We start from the raw sequence: 22763 nt of genomic DNA on the forward strand, positions 1-22763 counted from the left end.
TAGCTATCAGCTCATCATCACCTATGGTTTCCTTGGCAGGGCTTGACCAAGGATTTCATGGATCTCATGGCTCACAGGCCAGCCATTTCTCACTCCTGTAATAGAGTATACTTCAAAGTAGGAGAGATTGCCCAATGATTGCTTTGGAGGATGAAAGTGGTAATTGGGATCAAAGAGCATTCTGGTCCCCCTTAGTACCCCAAAGACCAGTATGTTGGATAGGGTATGAGAAAAAGTACACTCAATAATGGAAAGGATGGCCAAGGATAATGTACCTTCAAGAGTAACCCTGATATCTCTGTGTTCCTAGAGATCAAAGGAGAAGAGGAGGTCTAAAGCAAAGAAATGCATGTTAATTATGGAGAGACACATGTTATTATGGCTCCAGAGGTCCAGAAGACCGAACTGAAGGAGCAGGCAAATTTGAAGTGGAATATTGAAAGGAAAGGACTGAGATAGATGGAGATGAGAGAATGGGCAGCAAGGATTGGGGAGACACTCTCCCCTTAGATTATCAGATATTCAGGATCATTGGAATTGGGAAAGTAAGATTACTAAACAAGGGCTGACACGAGATAAGCACAATTCTCCCTATTTCACGGAAACTCCGTTTGGTCAAGTAATTTAGCCACAGTCATCCAACTCTGAGTCAGGTTTCAAACTGAGGCTTTTTTGACTCCAAGTAGAGCACCGTTTCCCCACAGGAGACTGCAGCCATCCTGACTCCTTTGAAAATATCAGCTGCCATAAGCTAGCACATCCTTTGTTCTCAAGAGCAACAGCTCCATTGTTTTGGGGAGATCTGGATAAAAAAGGACAGTGTGGTCCCAAAAAAAAAATAATCTAGACTTTATATCAGGACACCATGGCTCTGCCCCTTTCCACTTCAACCTTGGACATTTTATATAACTTTATAGTGCCTTTATTTCTTAATATTTAAAATGGAGGCAAGAGTACTAGTCCTGACTATCATGTAGAGTTTTTATGAGGAAAAATGCTTTGCAAAGTGCAAGGCTTTTATAAAGTCAGCTTCCCATGTATTACACACATATACACACATGTACACACCCATACATGTCAAATGCCATACATTCAGGCAGGTAAGGATTGACCTCAGAATGCTCGTCCCCTAAGTCTAGCACTTTAGCTCTCTTTTTTTTTTTCAGTCACTCAGTGAAAAATCATTTACGAAACACTTGTTATATACTAATTATATTATCATATATTATATATATTATATATCATATAATAACTACATTGTTATTATATCAAGCAGTTGTCACTTTATAAGATGCAAAGGGGGCCAGCCAGCCCCTGAGGGTGTAAGATAATGCTTTGATATCTCGAGCTCCACAAATGTCTGTGTATCAGATTTTATCAGCTTCTACCTCCTTGATTTCATTCAATTCTCATCATGATCCCATGAGGTAGATCCAGGCAGGAATTATCACCCCATTTTGCAGACTGATGATGAAATGGAGATTCAGTAAGGACAGGTGACTGCCTCAGTATTCCACAGCTCAGGAATCATTTAGCTAGGAAGGATCACGGAGCTCTACTGCTAGTCTGCTTCTCTTTTCACTTGAACAGGTCAGAGCATTTCAATGATGGGAGGTGGAGGAGTGGGTAGTAAGGAGAATGGAGATCAGGGTATCAGAAACTTCTGGGTCAGACTTAAGTATGGGGGCAGGAGCCAAGATGGGGAACAACAAAGAAAAGAATAAGATCAAAAACTGCTAAACTATTAAATTATATTTCTATGCTCCATGTACTTTTCTCTTGAAAGGAAAACTATGGGATAAAAATGAACAAGTCACCTTCCCCTTTATTTTCCCCATTTGTGAAAGGTAGTAATGACTGAAATGTCTACATCAGAAGGTTGTCATGAGGTCAACTACTTAGAGCTTCATGGTACAATGGAAAGAGGGCTGGCTTGGGAGTCGGAGATTGTGGGTTCAAAGATTAACTATTACTTCCTGTGACAATGAAAGCAAGTCACAAGCTCTCAAAACTTGAGTAATTTGTAAAATGAAGGGGTTGGGCTAGATGAACTCTATTGTCACTTCTAACTCTAAATCCATGATCTGTGACTAGATGACCTTTTACATCCCTTCCAGTTTAATTTTTAAATGGCTTTATAAATTCTAATTATTATTATTATTTCTTATAATAATGATAATAATAATGATGTTAATAAATTATGTTCTCCCATTAAAATAACTAAACTTGCCTGCATAACACACACACACACACACACACACACACACACACACACACACACACACAGAGACATCTCTTAAATTTATAGAGAAAACTTACAATCCAACTTCCGACTCTTGGGGGAAAAATACTTAGAGCAATTTATGTTGGCTTTCAAAAATTAATTAGATCAACAAACCATGCTGTAAATAACTTTGTGTGAGATGACATTTCAACTCTGCATGAAGCTTAGAGAAGGTAACTAGCCAGTCACCTGCTGAAAATTCCATTAGCGAGAGGCAAACAAGATGAACTGCAAATTAATGAATCCGTCAACAGCTTAAAACATATTCCCAATTTCTCCAGAGCTAGTGAATAATTACACGGGTCAAATATCAACTTCATTTTAGAGCTCAAGCTGAAGTGGCTGGAGGTTCAAGGAATTTTTCTTTATTGATCAGCCTGACTCAGAGAGGAGGCAGTAAGTATGGGACAAGATTTAAAAGCATCTTGATCCAGAAATCAGGACACGGGAGGGTCTGCTCTTGACTGAGATTTACTTCTGACGTGACACTGGACAAGTTATCTCCATTCTCAGGTCTCAAATTTGGTGTTGTTGGAGAACCTCAGTTTGAGTCACAAGATCATACATGTAGAAATGGAAGGGACCTCAGAGGCTGTTTAGAATCCCCCCATTGTATTTTTGCATAGTTACATGGTCCAGTACATTTAATACTGGGCCCAGAGTCAGGAATATTTATCTTCTTGAGTTCAAATCTGGTCTCAGACATGTAATAGTTGAAAGTGACTTAATTTAAGTCATGTAATCCTGTTTGTCTCAGTTTCCTAATTTGTAAAATGAACTGGAGAATGATAGGGTAAAGTGTTCTAGTATCTTTGCCAGAAAAACTCCAAATGGAGTCACAAAGAGTCAGACATGACTGAAGCAGCTGAATAATAAGTGTAAATTCTCAGGGACCTAGGCAGCTTTTTAAGACTATAATTTGTACATAAGTTGCTGATCTTCCTCTGTGAAGTTTCCAAATGGAGAGCTGTTAAGGAAATCACAGATCTGGCTCCAGAAGGAATGTGTATAGGAAATCTCTGCAAAATGATCTATAAGTAGTCTTCTTCTTCTTCTTCTTCTTCTTCTTCTTCTTCTTCTTCTCTTCTTCTTCTTCTTCTCTTCTTCTTCTTCTTCTTCTTCTTCTTCTTCTTCTTCTTCTCTTCTTCTTCTTCTTCTTCTTCTTCTTTCTTCTTCTTCTTCTTCTTCTTCTTCTTCTTCTTCTTCTTCTTCTTCTCTTCTTCTTCTTCCTTCTTCTTCTTCTTCTTCTTCTTCTTCTTCTTCTTCCTTCTTCTTCTTCTTCTTCTCTTCTTCTTCTTCTTCTTCTTCTTCTTCTTCTTCTTCCTCTTCTTCTTCTTCCTTCTTCTTCTTTCTTTTTCTTCTTTCTTTTTCTTCTTCTTCTTCTTCTTCTTCGCTGAGGCAATTGGGGTTAAGTGACTTGCCCAGGGTCACACAGCTAAAAAGTATTACATGTCTGAGGTCTGATTTGAACTCAGGTCCTCCTGACTTCAGGGCCAGTGCTCTATTCACTGTACCATCTAGCTTTTCCCCTTCTTTTTTAATAATAGCTTTTTATTTTCAAAATTCATGCAAAGATAGTTTTCAACATTCACCCTTGCAAAACTTGTGTTCCACATTCTTCTCCCTCACTTTTCCCACCCTTCTCCCCTAGACAGCAAGTAAACCAATATATTCTTCTAAACATATTTCCACATTTATCATGCTGGACAAGAAAAATTAGATCAAAAAGGAAAAAAAAATTGAGAGAGGGAAAAAAAGAACAGCCAGCAAAGAATAGCAAAAAAGGTGAAGAGAATGCTATGTTATGATCCACTCTCCTTGCAGAGGTGGGGCTGTGGTGTGTGCCAGAAAAAGCCAATGGACTGGAAGTCCTGGCTCTCCTGTGAACCAGGCTATGTGACCTGGGCTGGGCTATTTACTGATAAATTTTGACTGAGGCTCTGAGATTTAGAATAATTTACATAGACATGGCACTTGGGGTTTTATAAAATGAAATGCTCACACCAGCTTTGTAAAATAGGCACTCTAATTGGTGTTCTCTTTCTTTCATAGATGAAGAAACTGAGAGTCAGAGGAGCTGTGTACAGAATGTGGTCATACCATGACTTAGTGTAAGAGCCAGAATCTAAACCAGATCTCCTGGTTTCAAGTCTAGCTTTCTTTGTACTATAACACACAGTCTTTTGATGTTTTACTATCACACACACATATATGATTATGTATGTCTATATAGATATATCTATATATACAAACATATATATGTAGATTATATCTATATATCTATATATACACATACATATATGCATATGCACACATAAATACAATTATAGTAGATGAGTAGTATGCTATACATTTGGATAGTATGTATAGCATATTACACTATACATAGAGAGTATAGTACTGTAGTACTCCATATGTACATAGATAGTATAGTACTCTATACTATACATAGTATAGTATAAATTAAGAAGGCACACAATACTCATCTGCAAATCAATATACGTTTATATGAATTTATATATTAGGGTAATTGTGATAGTAATGGTGATGGCTATGAAAATGATATTATTTTAGTAGCAATCCAGAATAAATGCAGCCTTTTGAATTGAATGAGTTATTATTCTTATGCTATAGAACTGGGTAACCTTATGGCATAGAGAGAGCAAAAAAAGGAGGGTCAAATGAGTTCTTGGCTCATTGAATTCCCCCCTGCCTACATCAGATCACATTTCTAGTTTTGTGTTTCTTTCTAGGAATCACATTATAGGAAGGACATTGATGGGAAGGGGAGCATGCAGAAGAGAACAACGAACATGTTGAATGATCTAAAATTCATGGCAGAAAGGAGAAGTTCAAATGAGTTTAGATGATTAGGATGAAGGCAAGAATCCTTGTGGAGGCTAGGCTCTCTGTCTACACACATTTAAAGGGCTGACATGTAGAGGACAGATGCTACTTGTTCTGTTTCATCTGAGGGCATAGAACTAAGAGAAACAGCTGGAATTTGAAAGACGGAGTGATGTAAGGGGAAAAAAATTGGAGTTAAGCAAGAGAGGAATGAAGCATCTTGGGAGATAGTAGGTTCCTTCTTCTTGGAGGCTGGCTTGCTTTTCTCTCATATCTTGTATGTTGGGGTGCTCTGCCCTTCCTTTCCTTTCACTGAACCTTATATTGAAGTTATTGAATCTAAAACCTTTCTAAAATTACATTAAGAGAGGTTTTTAGATAAAGGCTGGCTGACCTCTTTTGGGGTACATTGTGTGTGGGTAGAATTAGATGGGCTCTGCAGTCTCTTCTGACTTAGTGTGTTATTTTATAATTCTGTGATGCAGAAAGCAGCAAAAAGAAATGGGAATCTTGTGAATATGTGATGAGTGTTTTATAGTGAGTTGCCAAGAAATTGCAAAAGGAGTAGGAGATAATATCCAAGTAGAGATGGAATTTCAGTGCCATGGAAAAAGGCACCGAGAACTATATGAAGAAGGAACTGCTGGTTCAGCCCCATCGGGACGTAGTCCAGAAATAAATCAGCATCACAAATGTTAAAGAAGTAGCTTTCAGGAAGCAGAAAAGATATGAATCCTGTATTCAGAAGACCTGAGTTCAAATACTCCCTCATACCTCATATCTCTTTAATTCTCCCTTCATTTTCCTCTTTCCTGATAAACTCCTAGAATTATGCTTTGTGCTTCTGCATCCATAAAATCTACTCACTCCTCAGTTCCTTTGCAATCTGACATCTGACCCAGCACTTAGCAAAGTCCCTGGCACATAGTAGTTGCTTAAGACAGGTTTATTGATTGACCACAGCACTAAATAGAAATGGCTCTCTGTAAGGCTGTTTATGATGTACATTTAATATCTCCCTCCATTGACCTTTTCTCAAGTTTTATCGTCCTTCACCTTCCTGTAGATTTTGTTATTATTGCCTTGCTTTGGATTCTGTCTCCTGTCTTGAGTTCTATGATACCGTTCTCTCTTCATTTCTCTTCCTTGCTGTCAGACCATTCTGCCTCTGTTTTCCTTGTAACACTATCATCCATCTCCTTTCTACATGAATGGACATATCTCAAGACTACTCCTGTAGCCCCATCTACAGCATTACAGTTATTTAAGTGATCTAGAGTGTCTCCCTTGCAGTAATACTCAGCTTTTTCGTAGCAATATCCTTGTAGATTTGCTATAGGAGCAGGAATCAGAGTTAACAAAGAAGTAAATCTGAGAATTATCCAATGAAGAGGAATGGGTTAGTCATATACCCACTGCCAACTATCACCAATTCATGCAAGAAACTCCAAAGTGACATACATCATTGTAGGGACTAGAAAAATATTGTGGGGGTAACATTGATATATTATCAACATTAAAATATCTGGAAGAAGGTTCATGGCATATAGGCTGAGAAAAAGATTTCTTTCTTTCTTAATTAATAATCAATTATTTAATTAGGATCAGGATTTTTTCAGAAGCCTATAGGCTGTTCAGTCTCTGGAGGACATTGTTGATACATGAGATAGATCAAATCCCTGGGGTTCAAGAATTCACCCAAGTAGAAATACTTATAAAGAATTTCATCTAAGGTGATTTCTGGCCACTGTGTTATACTCAGGAAGATTTTTTTTGGGGGGGATCCTTTCTCTTGATTATATGAAACTGGGGGTGGTCTGGGAGCACGAGTAATCAGAGTTTTTTCCCCCTGGACGCTCATTAAAATAAGCCCACACCTCATTATAATATTCATTCTCTCACTTTTTGTTAACCAAGTGTTTTCCAAGAACATCGAGTGGTTCCATGATGGGTCTTTAGCATTTAAGAGTGTCACTGACTCCTTTTATTAATTATTCCCTATACATAAAGGGTAGCTAGGTGCTTCAGTGGCTAGAGCTCTGACCTGGAAGTCATGAGGACCTGAATTCAGTTACCTGCTGGACATTTCTCTCTGGATGTTCTATAGGCATTTCAAGTATAACATGTCCAAAATAGAATTCGCCATATTTTCCCCAAAATTCTTCTTTCAAATTTTTTAATGTTTCTTTTGAATGTATCACACTCCATTTAATCAGCCCTACTTGTAACTCTAGTGTCATCCTCACCTTTTCCTTCTCCTTCATCCCTTATGTCCAATTATATTTAGGTCTTGTTAGTTTTATGTCTACAGCATCTCTCCTTTTAATTATTAAATGGGTATGTGATCTCATGTCAAATATCACAAATCTCTCACCATCGTTCCAATTATACATATATCCTTCATTCATTTCCTAATCACTTTTCACCTTGGCGATACCAGTAGCCACATCCCCTGATAACTAACTATCCCATGAATCAACTTAACCATTTTTAAGACACTTCAGACCAAAATACTTTTTCCTGGCTACCAATCTCCTGCATACTTATCTCCCTGAATTAGAATATGATCTTCTTGAGGACAAGGACAATCTCTATTCTATTTGTATTCCAACCACGTCATGTAGTTCCTATCACATAGAAGTGCTCAAATTTTCTCATTTCCATTAATTTCCTAATTAATTACACTCACTTTTGAATTGGCCATCTTTCCCCCAGGCTCTCACTTCTTTAAATAATCCTCCATATAGCTATCAAAGTAGTATTTCTAAAAAAAATATAGATCAGACATAAACAGATCTTCTTTCCTTTCTTTGGCCCATTAGGATGTTTTATTTGCTTCTGAGCTTATCTACACTGTTGTGGACATCTTCCCTCTAACTTGTTTTTGCAAATATCATTTATATTTTGTATCTACTTATATGTGTATATTCCCCTCCTGTCCCTATTCCTAGTTTCCTGACTTCAAAGCCATGTTATTACCCTGGAAATTCCCTCGGCATCCCTCCTCCTCCTTCTGGAACACTCAATCACCTGTGCTGTGGTCTTCCCCACAAAAAGTCCGTACATTTTTCCCGTTGAAAATTTTATTCTAGAGGCTTTATTTTGCAGATTTCCAGGCTGGTCTCTATTCCCTTCCTGGCCCTGTTCCTGGCTATTAGGATTCAAGACTGTGCTCTCTCTCACTTTCCAGTACCCTTTTTTCATGTTTTTGTTAGCACATACTTCCACAAAAGTACCCGGTCATTCTCTGTCATGTCTTTGATCAAATAGAAAATCCTCAATCTGGAATTTAAAACCTTTGCAATCTGAGTCCCACTCGGTCTTTCCAGACATTTGAAATCTTATTCTCCTTCCTTTACTCTACACGACCAGGAAAGGCTTCCTGGCAGAGGAGGTCTGCCACTGGAACAGTCTGTGAATTCAGACAACCAATTCACAATGGAATGGGGAAGCAAACATCCAGGGATCCCACATACTGTGCTCTCTGCTCAAGCACAATTTCTCACAGACAGATCTGAATGCCATTAACTCCCCCACTGTTTACCTCTCCGAAGCTGAATGTCACAGAAGCCTTGATGTGTAGGCCCCACATGCCAGTAAAGAGAATGAGGTATGATTAATTGGCTTTTCATCGTTAGGAAATTAAATTTCAGAAAAAAAATTCTTCAAGAATATTCTGGGTGAGAGAACTGCTAGAGAGGGGGGGGGTCGGAGGATTCCCTGTCATCAATGGGGGGAAGCTGATGGGGAAGCTCACGATGTTCTGGTTCAGCAGAATTCAACTTTAAATGTACTTACTGAACAGCATGATACTGCAGCTAAAACTGTTAGTGAAATCTCAGCCTGCCTTAAAAGAGACCTCATGTCCAGAAGGAGCGAGAGGACAGATATCGGATCCTCTGATATCTAGAGAAAAAACTCAGACACTTTAGGCTAACTTCTTCATTTCACAGATAAGGAAACTGAGGCAGGGGACAGGAGGAAGGTGCTGAGTGAAGGAAGGTCAAATCTTCCCCAGCCCTGCTGGAACTTGGGCGTTTTGGGTTTTTTTTTTGAATAGGAGACATTTCATTTCCCAAAATATGTATCCACAATACATGATAATCGCATCGATATTGGCATAGCATTGGGCAAGTTAGAAAACATGGAAAGCACTTTAAAGAATAGGAGGTATCTTCTCTCATTTGATCTTCCACACAGTTCTCGGAGCTACATAAGTATTATAATGAGGAAGGGAATACACATTTATTGAGCATCTACTATGTACCAGGCACTATGCTAAACTCTACACACGTGTTTTCTCACCTCGTCTCACCTGAAAGGCTCATAGAAGAACTTTCAGAAACCATTTTGTCCAGTTTCATCTTTTTTTCCAGATGGGACACCTTGGTTGAAGGACTAGATCCAGGTCAGACAAGCAGTGAGGGTCACTGTGGGCTTATGACTTCAGAACCAGAGTTTTTCTCCAGGCTACTTTCTTGTCAAATCACATCTGAAGGCTTATTTTCAGTTCTGGGAAACCCATTTTCAGAAAGAAAAGAATAAAGTGGAGAGCATTTTCAGGAATAACTAAGATAATGCCTTCTGAGCATCAGCTGGCAGGGGTGACATGGCCCAGTGGAGGACCTACTGCACTTGGAGTCAGGGAGATTCAGGTTCAGATTCTGTAGCAGACAATGACAAGCTGTGGGATCCTGAGGAAGGCACATTTCTCTTCTGGCTTTTAATGTTTTAAATCTGTAAACTGAGAGAGCTAGACTTAATGGACTCTAATGTTCCTCCCGGGTCTAGATCTATGGTTCAATGAAAGACTTGGGATGGTTGAGCCTGAAAGCCAGGTGGGAGATGATTTCAGGTGTGGGAAGGGAGATCACATCCAAAAATGGATCCCATTGGTTCTGCTTAGTCTAGGGGCAGAGCAGCATTGGAACAATGGGAGAATGTTTGAGAGGGAAATCAGCTTAATTAAGGAAACACTCCCCAACTATTCAGTCTATTCTGAAGGACAATGTTGGGTTTCACCAGATTTGGGTTACCTTATACTAGTAGCTTGAAAGAGAAGACCAATGGCTTTGTATCTCCCATTAGACTATAAATTCCTCGAGAGCAGGAATGGACTTTCTTGGATTCCATATCACTCAGTATGTTGCTACCTACCTACCTACCTATCTTACCTACCTATCTACCTACTTATCTACCCTACTGACCTACCTACCTATCCACCTACCTACTGATCTATCCACCTCTCTACTTATTTACTTATCCATCCACCTACCTACCTACCTACCTACCTACCTACCTACCTATCTACTTATCTACCTACCTACCTGCCTATCTATCTACTTACCTATCTACCCTACCTACCTACCTACCTATCCATCTACCTACCTACCTATCCACCTACCTACCTATCTCTCCACCTACCTACCTACCTGCCTACCTGCCTACCTACTTACCTACCTATCTACCTATCTACCTACCTATCTACCTACCGACTTATCTACCTATCTACCTACCTACCTATCTACCCTACCTACCTACCTACCTATCCACCTACCTACCATCTGTCCACCTACCTACCTACCTACCTACCTATCCACCTACCTACCTATCTATCCACCTATCTACCTATCCATCCACCTACCTACCTACCTACCTATCTATCTACCTACCTATCTACCTTACTTATCTACCTATCTATCTATCTATCCACCTACCTACCTACCTATCTACCCTACCTACCTACCTACCTACCTATCCACCTACCTACCTATCTATCCACCTATCTACCTATCCATCCACATACCTACCTACCTACCTATCTATCTACCTTACCTACCTACCTACCTACCTATCCACCTACCTACCTATGTACCTATCCCTCTACCTACCTACCTACCTACCTCTCTATCTACCTACCTACCTACCTACCTACCTGCCTAAATACCTCCTTCCCTCCCTCCCTCCCTATCTATCTATCTATCTATCTATCTATCTATCTATCTATCTATCTTCTATCTTTAGAGCAGCCAGTTGGTAAAGTGGATAGAGTACTAGAACTGGAGTCAGAAAATCTCATCTTCCTGAGTTCAAATCTGGACTCAGACGCTACCAAGCTGTGTGACCCTGGGCAAGTCAATTAGCACTATTTGCCTCAGTTTCTTCATGTGTAAAATGGCTGGAAAATGAAATGTCAGTGTCTTCCTGTATTTTTTTCCCCAAGAAACCCCCCCCCAGTAACTTCAAGATGAGTCAGGCATGACTGAAGTACAATGGATATATCTTCTACCATCTTGTGGTCCCTTCAGTAGGTAGAGGTGTTCAGGGGGCTTCTGTGTCCATCTAGGGGATTCTAGATCCTAGACTAATGCAGAGTTTAGGTGCGAAGATAATTAGCTAGATTAGAACTCTGAGATTCTTTCCATTGCAATGAGTATCTCATCTCCCTTCTGTTGCTCTATTTTTATCACCACATTCTCTCTCTTCAACAAGTACAAAAAAGGTCTATCCCAGACATTTACATCCCTTTCTGCCCAAATGTCTAGAAAAGGGGTGATGCAGATATTTTTGGAAGCCCTGGAAGCATTCCAATGGTTTCCCCAGCTTGTCACACAAATGACATCTAGATGCTCTTACCTCTGTCCTCTTCCTCCTCTGGGGTTAATCATAAACAAGAGGAGCATAGTAAAGATGATATGTTTCAGATGAGTGTTAGTGACAAACACAAGCTTTGAGGAACTCAGCTGAGACTGGATCATGGATGTGAACACAAACATGTATTACTCTCCTTAAATTGAGCATATATTCAATCTAATTTTTTTTCTCCCTTCGGCACACTCTGGTTAGACCACCTGAAACATGATTTAGATATTCTTTGCAATGTAAATATGAGGGCCAGCTAGCTTATGACTGCAGCAATGTATCTCTTAATACTTAACTTTTAAACGTTATAATTGTGCCCCAATAATGTAGATTAGATATATATATATATATATATATATATAGTATTTAGGATTTTCATAATTCTTAGTGCAAAGATTTCTTGAATTTGAATACCAAAGGTTGATATTTTTAGAAAATGAAAATGGCCACATAAAAAGAAATTATGGTTGATGGGTATTTTCCTCTTTTCCCTAATATTAGGTTCCTAAGTATTGTAAGGAGTTTTTTTCCCTTGAGTGAAAAATCCCACTTTAAAGTCCAAGCTTACATTGACGCATAAAAATCTCAAGGGAAATTAATCAATGGCCCTGTTGTTTTTCTCTACTTAATATTAAGGCTATTCCCTTGACTTTACTCAAGTAATTAACATATATGAAAACTCTGTTGGGATGCTTGAGTATATATAGCTTATTTTCTTGCATATCTATACAATTTTTCTCCTTTGTGGTTGAATGAAAAAAAGCATTTATTAAGCACATTTTATGTTCCGAGCAAAATAGTTGGGATAAAAATACAAAAACAAAAGTCTCTTTGTCCAAGGAGTCTATATAGCTATATAACAGGAAAAATGTACACACAAAAGAGTGGGGGTCAAAGAAGGCCACTTTGGTCTGGAATTCTATAGGGACATTAAGTTGGGTTATAGTGCAGTAGACTGACACGCCTTAACCAGAAAAAAATTTGAGAGTAGTTTAGGTCATGGGTCATGACTCCCCACTAGAACTGGAGAATTGAACAGAGTGGGGCACACAGACAATGGCTAGAATTATCTTTTATGCAAGAAGTAAAGATTATGATATAAAGTTGGAAGGATAACTCCTATAACTGATCCATCAGTGTGTGTATAATAAATATACACGTACACATCTTTAACTATTTATTTATTCATTCATTCATTTATCTATCTCTCTATCTATTTGTTTGCTGAGGCAATTGGGGTTAAGTGACTTGCTCAGGGTCACACAGTTAGGAAGTGTTAAGTGTCTGAGACCAGATTTGAACTCAGGTCCTCCTGACTTCAAGGTTGGTGCTCTATCCACTGCACCACTTAGCTGCCCCCTGTGCACATCTTTATAGCACCATATGTTCACCTATATGTACATAGATACATATATCAAATTTCTGACATATATATGCATACATACATATACACCTATACATTATTCACATGTGTGAATATGCTGATATTGGTATTTATGTGCATGTGTTACAAACCCTACAAAAGAGCAAAAAGTTAGCCTCAGAATTAAACAGTAGAAAAGGATAATAGACTGGACAGAGTTTTGAATGATTCCCAAGTTTTTCCATTGAATAAAAAAGACATCTTTTAAGCAAAAATGGCTTACTGAACATGAGATATGACTGTAAGTCATAGAGTAGCCATACCCCAAATATTAAGGCACAGGTCTCAGAGAAGACAATGTAGAGACACAAGCCAGGCCTGAGGAGGATACCAAATATTATCAAGGAAAATTATGCAAGAAGAACAGTGAATACCATCAAAGAAACGTGTGATTGGAAGAGGAGATGGGTAAAAAAAAATACAATTAAAGAATTCTTGATTGGTAATGTATATATTATATCCTTGACCTATTCATGTTAAGAGACCCAGAAAAAAAACTCCAAAACATTGGATATGCTCTAACATGCTAAGAGTTATTTAACATGCATGGCCTTTTTTAGGTGTTTTTCTCTTACTATTGTGTGTAGATATGACTGAGCCACTTCTAGGAGACCAAGAGCTCTCAGAGCCCTTATTTCCCTCGAAACATTGACACAGTCCTTTATTGCTTGGCAGCTGGGGCACTAAGTGTTTTCAAGAAGAGATCGGAACACTGGTCATGCATAATACAGCTTTAACCTTAGTAGCTTTTGGGTAGAATGATGGATCTGGCGTCAGCAAACTATGAGTTTAAATTTTGTTTCTGACACACAACTGCTAAGTAACCCTACCCAAATGTTTTTTTAATATATATATATCTATATATATATATATATATCTTTCTTTTCCTCAATTACATGTAAAACAATTTTAACATTTGTTTTTAAAACGTTGAGTTTCATATTCTCTCCCTTCTTTTCTACCCCCTGAATTGAGAAGACACATGTGAAGTTCTGCAAAATATTTGCATAAAAGTCATATTGTGAAAGAAAACAAATTACCCCTACCCCCAAAAAAAGAACCTTTTTTGGAAAAATAAAGTTTAAAAAAGTATGCTTCAATTTATATTCAGACACAATCAGTTCTTTTTGTGGGTACGTATAGCACTTTTTAATCAGAAGTCCTTCTGAATAGTCTTGGTTCATTGTTTTGCTGAGAATAGCAAAGTCGTTCACAGCTGCTCATCCTACAATATTGCTATTACTTTGTACACAGTAAATTTCACTTTGCTTGAACTCACTGAGGTCTTTCCAGATTTGTCTGAGAACATCCAGCTCATCATTTCTTATAGAATAATATTTCATCATAAGCACACACTATAATTTATTCAGCCATTCCCCAGTTGATGGGATTTTCCTTAATTTTCAATTCTTTGTCTTGAGAAAAGAGTTGCTATACATATTTATTGTACATATGGGCCTTTTTACTTTTTAAAAATCTCTTTTTGGTATTCATGCCTAGTAGTGGTATAGTTAGGTCAAAGGATATGAAAGATTTTATAGCCCTTTGACATAGATCATCTATTTTGATCATTTATCAACTGGGAAATGGCTCTTATTTATTTTTTAAAATAAATTTGACTCAGTTCCCCTTTCATTTTAGAAATGAGGCCTTTATCAAAGAAAATTGCTTCAAAATTCTTTTCACAATTATTATTACTAACTGTATCTCCTCCCTCTTTATTATATTTTCTTTCCCCTTTAACCCTATCCCTCCTTAAAAATGTTTTGCTCCTGATCACCTCCTTCCCCACTATGCTCTCTTTTCTCTTTCTTCCCCTTATCATATCCCTTTTCTCTCCTACTTTATGGCAGGGTAAGATAGATTTCTGTATTGAATGTCTATATTATTGCCTCTTTGAACCAGTTCTGTTGAAAGTAAGCTTTATTCACTCCCCCTACCTTACCCTTCTTCTCCTTCACTGTAAAAGCTTTTCGTTGCTGCTTTTATGGCAGATAATTTATGCCATTCCATCTCTCCCTTTACTTTTCCCCAGTATATTCCTTTTTCACCCTTTAATTTTATTAAGATATTATACCTTAATTTTCAGCTCACACCTGTGCCCTCTGTCTATATAAACTCTCAACTGCCATAATAATGAGAAAGTTTTTATGAGTTATAAATACAATCTCTCATGTAGGAATGCAAACAGAAAAATCTTAAATTCTTTATTATTTCTCTTTCCTGATTATCTCCTTAGGCTTCTCCTGAATCCTGGATTTGAAAATCAACTTTTCTTTTCAGCTTTGTTCTTTTCATCATGAATGCATGAAAATCCTCTGTTTCACTGAATAACCACCTTTTCCCCTGAAGGATTTATACTCAGTTTTGCTGGGTACACGAGTCTTGGTTGTAATCCTAGCTCCTTTGTTTTTCAGAATATCATAATTCAAGCCCTCCAATCCTTTAATGTAGAAGCTGCTAAATCTTGTGTTATCCTGACTGTGGCCTCACTATCCTTGAATGATGTTTTTTGGACACTTACAATATTTGATCTTTGACCTGGGAGTTTCATAATTTGGCTATAATATTTCTGAGAGTTTTCATTTTTGGACCTCTTTCAGGAAGTGATCAGTGGATTATTTCAATGTCTATTTCCCCCTGCTGGTTCTAAAATATCAGGATGGTTTTCATGGATAATTTCTTGCAAAATGATGTCTAGGATTTTTTTTTAATCATGGCATTCATGGAGACCAATAATTTTTAAATTCTCTCTCCTGGATATCTTTTTCAGGTCAGTTATTTTTCCAATGAGATATTTCACAATGTTTTCTACTTTATCATCCTTTTGGTTTAGTTTCATTGTTTCTTGATTTTTCATGTAGTCATTTCTTCCATTTACTCAATTATAATTTTTAAGGAATTATTTTCCTCAGTAACCTTTTGTACTTCTTTTCCCATTGACCAGTTTTGCTTTTTAAGGTATTCTTCTCATTACCTTTCTGTATTTGCTTTTGCATCACTCTCATTTATCTTCCCACTTTTTCATCTACCTCTCTTACTTGATTTTCAAAATCTCTTTTGAGCTCTTCTATGCACCGAGATCAAATCTTATCTTTTTGGAGGCTTTGAATGTAGGAACTTTGACTTTGTTAATGTTCTTCTGAGTGTGTGTTTTGATCTTCTTGTCACATAGTAACTTTCTATGATCAGAATTTTTTCTGTTGTTTGCTCATTTTTCCAGCCTATTACTCTGCTTTTAATTATTTGTTAAAATGGAGCTCTGTTTTGATAGTAGAGAGTGTAATTATTTAAGTTTCAAGGGTTTTATGCATCTGTTTTCAAAGATCCTTCTAGGGACCAGTAAGTTTTCAGTTCTACCAAGGTTACAATCTAAGGAGAAATGTGTCTGAGTGGCGAAAATTACTCTTTTCTGCCCCGGAACTGTAAGGAGGGTCCCTGCTTCACTGTGGCTGTAAATTGTAGAGTGTTAAAGCAAAAGAATCATTTCTCAGCACAAGTATATTGACCTCCATCTGACCACTTGGAGCCCCTTGCCACCTATGGTCTGAGACCTCTAGAAGCTGCCTCCTGCTGCTTCTACCTGCTGCTACCATCTACCACTGCTGGCAGCTGCCATACAGCTACTGTAGTCACTATAGCTGATTTCCCAAGACTCTCTCACCTTACTTTGACAAACCTTTCCTGCCAATCTTCCAAGATGTTTTTGGTGTCTCTGGAGTGACAGTTTTGGAAACTTTCAGTATTCCTGATGATTCAGAGACCCAAAAGCTCATTCCTGTGCTGATGCAGCCTGAACTGGACTGCACGGAACTCCCATTCTGGTGACACAGAACTTTCATGCTAACCTTCTCATCTGTCTTTGGTGGGAAAATTGTTACACTCCATCTTTTCGTGGGTTCTGATGCCCTAAACTTTGTTTAGAGTTAAGGGATTTGAAGAGGTTTGGGGGAGAGTTTGGTGAATCCCTGCCTTTAACTTGTTATCTTGACTCTACCTTCCCCCCACATGCAAATATTTCTCTCTCTCTCTCTTTCTCTTTCTTTTTCTCTCTCTTTCTTTCTTTCTTGCTGTCTTTCTTCTTTCTTTCTTTCTTTCTTTCTTTCTTTCTTTCTTTCTTTCTTTCTTTCTTCTATGGCAATTGAGGTTAAGTAATTTGCCCAGTGTCATCCAGATAGGAAATATTAAGTGCTTGAGACCAGATTTGAACTCAGGTATTCCTAACTTAAGGGCTGGTGCTCTATCCACTGCCACCTAGTTGCTCCCCACATACAAGTATATTAACCAATTTCATCCTCAGTTTCTGAATCTGGGAAGTGAAGATAATAATATTACCTTTATGACAAGGCTGTAGTGGAGATCAAATGAGTTAAAATCTTTAAGCACTATAAAAGTACTATTTATTCTAATGATAAATAATGCTAATGTTTTACAAGTGAACTCAATCTCTTTCCTTAAGCCTAGAGAATATTGCTCATTCATTGGTGACCATCTTTGTCTCAGACCATAACACTCTGCACCTCACAGTGACCCATTTTCCCTACGCTAATGTCAGGTCATAGTGCCTTGTACTTAGTAAGTGCTCAATACATGATTGTTGAATGAATGAATGAATGAATGAAACATAGCTCAGCTTCTATGTTCTTTATGAAGCTTTCTAGTTTTCCTAGATTTCTTTTATTTTTCAAGTCTTCTGAAAGTGTTTTGGGTTTTTACCTTGCCTCTATCATCTTCTATTGTGTATATTTATTTGCATGCAACTGCTATCTTTCTCATTAGATTGTAAGCACCTTAAGGAAAAGAAACTATGTTTTTATTCAGCTTTGTAATATCAATATATGAACTACCCTGCTGAGGGAATCTTTATGACTTATGAGAATATTCTGACCTCCACCTTGATCTAATCTCTTTTGAGATTTTCACACAAATTCTTATCCATCCTAGCCATAGCTACCACTACCATATACATAGGACTTTAAAGTTTGGCAAATAGTCTATTTAAATTATTTCATTTGATCATTACAATGACATGAGGTTAAAAACTATAGTTATTATTTTACCCACTTTTCAGTTGAAGAAACTGAAGTGTCAGAGGAATTAAGTGATTTGTTTATGATCCTGTAACTAATAATTGTTGAACCCAGGAGAAGAATCTGAGTTTCTCCTGACTTCAAGTCCATCGTTTTATTTTTCCCTTTTTCCCTTCTTTTCTTTTTTTCATTTAGTGCCATGCTTAATTCCTCCTTGGATATTTGATCTCATCACTAGCAAGGGAGGGAAGAGCACAAGATCATAGATAAAAAAACTAAGAGTGATATTATGGGCTGTGTTGTCCAACATCTTGATATTTGAGAAAATCATGAAAGGTTAAGTGACTTATCCTGAGTCACACAGATAACACATATTTTGAATCCAAGTCACCAGGCCTTACTACCTCTCATGATATATTAAAAGCTAATTTGGCCACAGTTTTCACAGACAGAATCTATATTTGCTACAGTACTTGGCCCAGTGTACTGTCCATGGTCTCCTGCTGTCCACTCATAGATAGTGCTGAAAGCCAGGCATGGGGATTCACACCTGACATTTTAATACTCTGCTGGTATTGTAAACTCATAAACTCTAACTCTAACCCTAACCCTAACCCTAACCCTAACCCATGGTGCATATCACAACTCACATATGTTCCCATCCTGTTTTTTTTTCTGAACTCTACTGCTAACAGGTAGCAAAAGAATCTCAGAGGCCAGTGAGTTCAAGACACTTATTTTGTAGATGAGGGCTTTGAGGCCAAGAGAGGAAAAGTAACTTGGCCAAAGTCATATAGGAAGAAAACCTCAAAGGAGATCAAGATTTGTATCCAGGTCCTTTGATTGTACTTCATCTTCTTCTTGACTACCATTTCCCATTCCTTCACATATTGCCCTTTATACTGATTCTCAATTGGTCTTTAGAATTTTGATATTTCCTGATTTGAGACCATAAAGCATCATGGTACAATACTGTTAAAATGTCAGACTTTTCTTTCAAGGGAAAATGAAGGTTTATCAAAAGACCTAATTTTTTTTTCCTTCAAAGGTAATCTGTCCTATTCTATCTCTCTCTCTTCAATCTAGGTCCATGCTGATCAACCATATGCAGGACCTATCCAAAGAAATGTATTTGTTGGTTCTCCTGTAACCAGACAATCACTACTCATCACCTGTTAGAAATCTCTTCCATAGGTCGTTAAGCTGAATGCTTTCAAAGTTATTAGTGATTTTATTGTTATATCATATTCTTGCCCAAATATACCTCTTATACCTCTTCTTCTTCTTCGTCTTCTTCTTCTTCTTCTTCTTCTTCTTCTTCTTCTTCTTCTTCTTCTTCTTCTTCTTTTTTCTTCTTTCATCATCATCTTCTTCTTTTCTTTTTCTTTCATCATCATCATCTTCTTTTCTTCTTTCATCATCATCTTCTTCTCCTCCTCCTCTTCTTCCTCCTCCTTTTCCTCCTCCTTCTTCTCCTCCTCCTCTTCCTCCTCCTCCTCCTCCTTCTCCTTCTCCTTCTTCCCAATCATCCTTCCATTGCATCATTAAAAAGTGAAAAAAAAATTAATCACAACTGACCAACACATTGCAAGTCTGTCAGTATGTGCAAGTGTGTCAGTTGCACATACTGTGCAACATTTTACCCACAGAGTTTGTCATGTCTTCTGTAAAGGGAGAGACTTTCTTTGATATACTATGGGACCAAGCCTGGCCAATATAATTATAGTTACCATTTTTTCTTGTTTATATTTATATTTTTGGAATTCTATTTTGCTTCTTCCTTTGATCTAATCAGGACATATGAATCTCCCTATGATTTTCTGATTTTTTAAAATAGTCACCATCTCTTAGAAAGTAGTGAATTTTCTGTATAATTATATATAAAATTTGTTTAGCTAAACCTTCAAAACAATAAAAATATTATTGATAATAATAATAATAATTAATTCTTATACAGTTTTTATATGAGCAGTTAGTTGGCACATGGATAAAGCACTGACTCTATAGTCAGGAAAATTTTAGTTCAAATCCAGCAAGAGATAAATTATTTTATATCTGCTTCAGCTTGCTCATCTGAAAAATGGAGGAAATAATAGTATCTAATTTTTAGGGTTGTGAGAAAAGGGAAAAAATTTGTAAAACTTTACAACTCTTAAAAGCTTTACAATTTCTAGCTCTTTTATTTTTATTGATACTGTTATTGTTATTGTCACTTTTGTTAGTAACTGACGGTTTTGCAAAGTGATATTGCCTCTTTTGGCTATTCAATTTATTGATTTAACCAATCAATAGGCATCTTCTGAGTTTCTAATTCTTTGCCTCTAAAAAAAAGTGCTGCTGTGAGAATTTCTGAATTCATAGGATTCTCTGTCTTTAAAATATATACCCAGATGGGGCATCACTGGATAAAAAGGTATAATTATTTTTTGCAATATCTAGGAATATAATTGAATATACCTGGACCATGGAGAGCGAACTGGACTTGAAATTAGGAAGAATTAAATTCAAATATTGTCTCAGATGCTGTCTAGTTGTATAACCCTATGTGAGGCAGCTAAACTGTCTGTACCATAGTTTCCTCATGTGTAAAACGAAAGGATAAGTAGAAGTGAGATGGTGCAGTGGATAGAGCACCAACTCTGGAGTCAGGAGGACCTGAGTTCAATTCCAGTCTCAGACACTTACTAGCTTTGTGACTAAGGGCAAATCACTTAATAAAAATGGCTACTTTCTCCCACCTCAGATGAAAGGATTGGACAAGGTAGCCTCAAAATTCCCTTCCAGAGCTAAATCTTTGTTTCTATGATCATCCCAGACTGTTTTTTAGAATGATTGAAACAATTCACAACTCCACCAACAGCTCATAAGATCATAAGATCCTTTCAGCACTGTTTCCAATTTTTATCATCTTTGCCAATTTGCTCTGTGTGAGTTCAAATGTCAGTGCTATTTTGATTTTTACTTCTCATTTTATTAATGATTTGGGACCATCATTCATATGGTTGTTAGTGATTTGAACTTCTTTTAATAATTTTTCATATTCTCTGACTATATATCCATTTTGGAATGGATATATACTTTTTATCTCTTAGGAATTTGCATTACTTTTCATGCACTATGGATGTAGAGGCAACTGGGTGCTCAGTGGATAGAGTCTTGAGCCTGGAATTAGGAAGACCTGAATTTAACTGCAGCCTTCGGTAATTTCTAGAGGTGTGATCCTATGTAAGTCATTTAATCTCAGATTGTCTGACAAAATGTACATTCTCAATGCATTCACAGAAGAAGGAAATGGTAACCACTCTAGTACATTTGCCAGAAAAACCCCAAATGGGGCCCTTGAAGGTCAACCATGACTGAAATTACTGAACAATGATATATTTTGGACATAAGATATTTATCAAAAATTTTAGATGACAGCTTTTTAAAAATAAAACTTCTTTTTTTTTCTCAGCTATGTTAATTTTGTTTGTGCAAAAGCTTTTCATTTTCATGCAATCAAAACATTCCATTTTAGCTTTGATCACTTATGTGATTTAGAATATCCCCCCCCACTGTTGTAAAAGGACCTGATCTCATTCTTTTTTAATCCTTTTTAAAAAATGTTGTTACTTTTTTATATCCAGGCAATGCATCTATAGGGAGCTTAATAAGATTTGTGTTTTTATGATCTCAGTCTAAAATTTGTTTCTGCTACTTTCTAATTTTGCAAGCAAACTGGGGTATCTCCTTTTGGTCTTATTTAAATTTATTTCCTTATTTTTGATTGTTTAAGATCTTTATTTTATATTCTGTTAATTTAGATACTTTATAATTTGGTACGTAATCATCCATTTCTATTAAGTTCTCAGTTGTGCTTACCACATAATTGTTCATTGTAGGCGTTGATGATTCCTTTTTATTTCTTTCCTGCCATATTCATTTTTAATTTTTGGTAATTTTGTTTTCTTCTCTTTTTTTGATAAGATTAACTAAAGACATTGATTTTTTTCATCTTTTAAAAATCAGCTGTCAGTTTTGTTTATTATTTCTAAAGGCTTTTTATTTTCCTCATCTATTTTAGGCTTTGTACTTTTGAATGAGATTTTTGTCCTAGCGTCTTTACAATTGCTCTTGGGGGATTTAAAGACTTACTCAGATGAACAAGACCAGACAACAATGATAAAAGCAAAAAGTCTTTATTATCTTTGTATTTTATCCTGTACATCAAAAGGTACTTGACCCTCTTGAGAATGGGGCAAGCATACAGGTGGGATTCCAGAGAAATAATGAAAGTGGATATCCGAGATCCTGGCTTTGTTATGATGATCTTCATGTCCATTAAAAGAAGGAAGGAGACAGGAGTTCAAGCTAACAGATGCTTTCTTGTCCTGGAACTCAGGTAATGACAGACTCTAGGTTACCTCACTTCTTTTGCACAGAACTCCTCTTCCAACAGTATCAGGCCATCCTTGGTACAGGAGATTCGATATTGAATAAGTTGAGAAAGAGTCTCTTTCTAATACATCTTGTTGGTTTTCCATCACTGATGTTACAA

This window comes from Antechinus flavipes, chromosome 2, assembly GCF_016432865.1.
Source record: "Antechinus flavipes isolate AdamAnt ecotype Samford, QLD, Australia chromosome 2, AdamAnt_v2, whole genome shotgun sequence".
Lineage (NCBI taxonomy): Eukaryota > Metazoa > Chordata > Mammalia > Dasyuromorphia > Dasyuridae > Antechinus > Antechinus flavipes.